This window comes from Lactuca saligna, chromosome 1 (genome assembly GCF_052625555.1).
Source record: "Lactuca saligna cultivar CGN05327 chromosome 1, ASM5262555v1, whole genome shotgun sequence".
NCBI classification, from domain to species: Eukaryota; Viridiplantae; Streptophyta; class Magnoliopsida; order Asterales; family Asteraceae; genus Lactuca; species Lactuca saligna.
In genome coordinates, this window is record NC_136417.1 from 115,193,632 (window position 1) to 115,199,868 (window position 6,237).

At 27.7% G+C, this 6,237-nt stretch overlaps 1 long non-coding RNA gene across 1 annotated transcript; it reads left to right on the forward strand.

The window, feature by feature from the left end:
• Positions 1-873: 873 nt before the first annotated feature.
• On the forward strand, positions 874-2,478 carry LOC145000678 (uncharacterized). Its single transcript, XR_013661330.1, has 3 exons — positions 874-895; positions 963-1,041; positions 1,748-2,478. It is a non-coding gene; the product is annotated as an uncharacterized LOC145000678 (long non-coding RNA).
• The last annotated feature ends 3,759 nt before the right edge of the window (positions 2,479-6,237 follow it).

Sequence of the window (6,237 nt, forward strand, 5' to 3'; positions counted from 1 at the left end):
GGAAGCCATTAAGGTGTTGTTTGTTTTTCCGAAGCAAATATTCAAAAAGTCTACGAACACCTCTGCAAACCTCTGCAACAGAAGAGGTGGACCAAACGACTGCAGACTATAATAAGAAACGTGTTTGTTTTTGTTAGCATCTGCAGACTACTGCAAACATTAAAAATTTTAAATAAACTAATTTAAAAAACAACATTAAAATGAATTAACTTATGTAAATCAAATTGGAGAAAACAGTTAAAGGGATATAAATTTAATGTATTAAATGTTAAAGGATTGAAAATAAAATATAGTATATAAGTAAAGGACCATAAACGTAATATTAAATATACTTCATGGACCATAAACGTAATATTTAAAAAATAACACACGTCATTGTTAGATTTTTGAAAAAAAAAAGGCCGATTGTTTTTTATGGTTGGATTTTTTTAGGTTTAGTTTTGAAGGCGTGGTAAGAGGTACAACAAGTGCTTCCCCAAGAAACACAGAGGTTTTAAGCCTGGGAGACTTTCGAAAAACAAACTGTTGCGGGACAAAAAAATGTTGCGCGTGTGCTGCGCCGCGCAACAATAGGAGTTTTGAAGAGGTTTTTAAGAAAAACAAACAACACCTAAGTATCGTTAATTCCGACTTCTAGTATATATTGTGTTTAACACTAATTACTACTAATAATAGTCTTATAATTACTTTTGTTTATTTATTTATTTATTATTATTATTATTATTATATTTTTAAAGCTGAAAAATATATTTTAAAGCCATAAATATATTTTAAAGGCATTTATACATTTAAGAACATATTTATACATTTAAATACATATTTATTTATTTGAAATTATATGTATATTATCTACTCTTATTTAAAACATTATATACAACAAATCAAGAAATATCAGGTGGCTTATTAATTAGGTTTGAATTTTTTTTGAAATTTGTCTTATGACTTTATCTTCTTTTATGCAGATTTCTCTTTGTGATTTGAGGAGCAGAATGAATTTTGAAAAATCTGTTTATCTTGCCCACCTACAAATTACAAATTTAGGTATTTAATCCTCCAATGCTCTCCATCAATGATTGTTGCCTTTTCCTTGGCTTTTGCTTTTTTGAATTTTTTGTCAGTCTTAGATTCTCAGTTTTCTATGTTTTGTTTATCGATCCTCTCATATTTGTGTGTTTTGATTTTCAGTATAAGGTTCGATTCTTAGTCTTATTTCATTTGATATGGATTTTGAATGTTAAATACTAATGGATTTTTTTTTCTGTTTAATTAGCTTTGATAGGGTTGTGAACAGTTGAAATCATGATTAGCAATTATAATTTTTATTTATTTTATTGGTCAAATTAGTTCATTTATTTTTTGATAGTTATTACCGAAGCAATGGTTTTCTAATTATATATTTATATTTGTTTCTTGATATGCTGAAACAAGTACAACTTACATTTGGATGGCTAAATAAGGGAATAAAAGAAGGAAAAATGGAAAATGTTTTTTATCAGTTACACTTGATGGTTAAAAGAGCATAAAATAAGGAAAAAAAATCAAAAATGTGTTGAGATATATTTATATCCTGTATAAGGGTATTCATGTCTTTTTGACTCACTCTTGATCAGATTCTCTCATTCCTTAAATTTCAGCACGTACATCAGAAATTTTTTATGTAATCATTTACTTTGTTTAAAACAACTTCACAGTAAATGATATTGCAACATAGTTTACTAAACTCCTGAACTCTGTTCTTATATTGTAGGTTCAACTAATGATGTCTTTTGGACTAATTTCTATCAGGGGCTATTATTGTGTACTAAGGACCTTGGAAGTAAGCTTCAATAGATGTAAATAGATTTCTTTTAATATTGTCGGTTGTCTGGATGAATTGTGTGAATAGATGACATTAACATGCCACTTGCAGCATTTTGAGTCATACATGACTTTTATCATGCAAATCTTTGATCATTGGGAGGTTAATTAGTTAAAACTAAAGGCATATAGTTAATGACTTGCTATAGTGTAGGAATTGATCAAGTTTAATATCTGAACAATATTTCCTTCTTACAAGTCAAAGAGATGTTTACCACGGTCAGATCTCCTTTTGTTGACTACTAAACATTTGACTAGAAGAAGCAAGATGTCCCTTTGTAAGTATGACCCAAAACTAAAATGGTGTGCTCTTTGTCAACTTTTTTTATTGTTAAGACAACTTTTTAATCTCAAAAAGTAACATATTTATAGGCTCCTACTGATTTCAACAAACACCATTACACAAAGTTGTACTATATGAGAGCACCGATCAATCCATGGTTCTCGGAGTTTAGATAACAGATCGATGGTGGAGTTGAAAAAACGATGAATAGGAAATGGACTTGGCAAAACAGGTGTTGAACCTTAGTTGCTGAACAAAGTAATAAAAAAACGACGATTATGAAACAGTTACATAATACAAAGTTGATTTGTGCAATCACATTATATATATTTTGAAATACCACCTGTTTTTGAAAGAAATTAATGGCTAATTCTATTTTTTATTCTTGCTGATTTCGTATTTGTTATCATGACTCATACTGATAATTTTTTAGATGTAGTAAACTATTTGCACAAAAAACTAATCGCTTCTAGAAACAAATTTCTGAAAAACTATTTGCACCCGTTGTTTGGCGCGGATAAACGGCTAGTATATATATATATATATATATATATATATATATATATATATATATATATATATATATATATAGGCTAAAAGACGTGAGGTATGACTTGACAGTAAGGCCAAGCGTCAAGCTTAACGAGCCATGGGGAGCTATGACGTTTTTCTATGCGTGATTTAAGACAAAAATTTAACGATTTTGTATAAATTCATAATTATATTACCACATAAATATAGATTTATATAAAATATAACTAGTTTTTATAAATGTTATATCAACAACTAATTATAAAAAAATTAACAAAAAATAAAATACCGGTATGTCCGATTAGAAAATGCATAAAAAAGAGCAAAACATTGTGTCTCAAAAGAAAAAACGCACGCCATAACACGCTATAACGCGCAATATCAAAAGAAAAACACGCACCATATTATATGTGCATTTTATCTTTTGAATATATATTTTTTCAAATAAAATGTTATACATATAAACAAATATTGCTTATATATAAAGAAAAACTTTAAAAAAAAAAACAAATTTATACGTTAAACACATACTTAAATGTTTTTATAAACGTTAAAAACATATTTATATGCACTTATATCATTAAAAAAATATATTTATTTATATTTTTATGTAAAAAAAATGTTTTTGTATGTATAAATAATGTGTTATAGATATAAATAACGTTTTTGTGCATATTTAAACGTATAAAAACGTTTTTTATACATATGAAAATGGAAAATTATACTCTTATGCAAAATAAACACGTTTATAACTAATAAATGCATTAAAACAATTTTTATGCTACATAAGTATGATTTTTAAATATAAAAACTATTGATTTTAAATATATAAATAGGTTCTAATAACAATAATAATAATAATAATAATAATAATAATAATAATAATAATAATAGTAGTAATAATAATAATAATAATAATAATAATATGAGTAATAATAATAATAATAGTAATAACAATTTTAGTAATCAACATTTTAAAATGGTTATGGAATACAAACACAAAAATGTCTCTAGCATAATAGTATAATTGTTACCTTATGAGGGGAAGGTGTTGGGTTCGAATTTTGTTGCCTTCATGTGTGCCTGATTTTTAAGCAAGGGTAAGACATCTTCCACATCATCATCGTTGCCCAATCAGCGCCAGTCATCTTCCATTTGTAAGCAAGGGTAAGGCATCTTCCACATCATCGTCGTTGCCAATCAACGCCAGTCATCTTCCAGTTTGCCTTACCACATCATCGTCGTTGCCAATCAACGTCAGTCATCTTCCAGTTGTGTATGTCACCGGCTGGCAACCAGACTACCGCCTAAAAGGGCAAAACTGCAAAATTTTACTTAAACTTGTTGTTTTACTGGACCCAAAAAATTTCAAAGCATTTCATAAAAATTTAAAGGTTTTTATAGTATTAGTTCCTCACGAAAATTACCATAACTTTGTCTACGAGACTCTATTTTGGGCCTACGACCAGTCAAATCGAAGCTTGGAACATGGAGCACGTCATGATAAGTCCGGAAGGGGACCTACCCATTTTTGAGTTCAGAAATCACTTTCTAAACGGAGTTATGAACGATTTTGTTATTTTTCATTAATGTTTGAGTTTTGTTTTTGGGTTTGTACTTGGCCCATAGACCTTTAGGGTTTCATTTTAATTTTGCTTCTTATTTAATTGTTGCTGATGTAATTTACATGGTCGATCATCAATTTTATGACTTTCAATTTTCTCCCAAATTCTATGCGTCTTAACCCATATTTCGTCTTAACCCAATTTTGAAGACATTTCCACGGTATTCGTAGAATCAACGTGGCTTTGAAGAGATTCTCGTGCTTATTCTTTTAGAATCAACATGTTCATTTTTGTTTATCTTTGTTTGTTTTGTACGCTGCACCAGAGCTGCTACTAAGTACTAACTGCATAGGTAGTTGATTAGAGAATAAGTATTAAAGATGACTCGTAGTCAAAATCACTTCAAGACAATAACTATTATCAGGGCCCGCCCTAAGGTAGTGCAAAGCGTGCGGCCGCATAGGCCTGAAAAAAAAAAATAAGGGACCGATCTTAATCATTTTGTTAAATATTGTAATATTAAATTTTCTAAATAATACGGTTCTAGTTCAGTTGGTATAAGGGTGCTTAATCCACTTGGACGGCGCATGTTCGAATCTTATTGTTGGTTACTTATGAATGTTTTATTGTTTGCAAAACAAACTATTTTTATACTAGTGATAGTTAAATTTAATTGACATTTTCTTCTTTGCGGTGGATGCTTTCTGTACACTTTTTCCCTTTAATAACTATTTTTGAACATATATTTAACTTGCATTTTTTTAAACTTCTTTCCTGAGATTTTTTTTCAACGCAATTTTTATTTTCTAATACAAATTTAATTTGCATTCAGTCCAAACTTATTTGTGAGCTTGTATTCAATAAAATAAAAAATTAAATAACAACATGAATTTATAGATTTTATTGGGTATTTTCTACAAAACGAAAAGTTAATTTTAATTATTATTATTTATTTATTTTTTATTTTTTTTGCCTTCAATCGTAACTTCTTTGTGAGCTTGCAATCAGTAAAATTAAAAAAAAATAAATAACTATAATAATTTATTGATTTTATTGGGTTTTTCTACAAAATGAGAAGTTAAAATTTGCATTTTATTGAGTTTTCTAATAACAATATATGGTGAAAATTTAATAACGATATTATATGGGAATTGAAAAACAAAAAAAAAAAAAAAAAAAAAAAAAAAAAACAAAAAACCGAGTTACATGCCAGGCATGTGGACCGCATAGCAGGTCTGAATTTCTTTTTTGGGTATTATTAAAATTTCTGTTACTAAGTATCTTCTTTGATTATTTGTAAACGAATAGTTTTTTTTTTTTTTTTTTTTTTTTTTTTTTTTTTTTTTTTTTGCTTATAGTACTACATACTAAATTACTAATATAATTAACAATGATTTATTAGATGTCAAATCTTATCGTAGTATTAATAAATTATTGCTTATATATAAAATATATTTAGATCCGTTTTTATTTTTTGCACAGGCCTTCAAAATCACCGATCCTGACTATTATGGATAAATGGATTCTAGATTGACCTTACGAAGTTCAAGGCAATCACTATTATGAAGAAATTATATTAGGTGATATTAAAAGAGGTCACGAGATGATAATTAGTTGACTTTGATATAACTATTGAAATGTTCATTTATTATTGAGAAATCGATTATTATATTTCGTTATGTGTTGATCACGTTGTTGTAAATGTTCTTAAATAAGTCGTATGGCGTATAATATTTATTGTGGCTATTTTATACCAGACTGTCAGTGTACACCAATAATATTTTATAAAAATATAAATGTAAAGTATATTTTGAGGTGTACCTGGTGTGAGAACCCACATGTTACAATGTGCACCATTCTTAAAAAAAAAAAGTTTCATAAAAACTATTTTAAAGACAAAATCAAAACCATAGAGACCCTTCATGAAATTGTCTATATTTTTTGTAATATTATTTTTTACAAAATTGCTTTCACAAAATTTTCATTTATACAACTATTTTT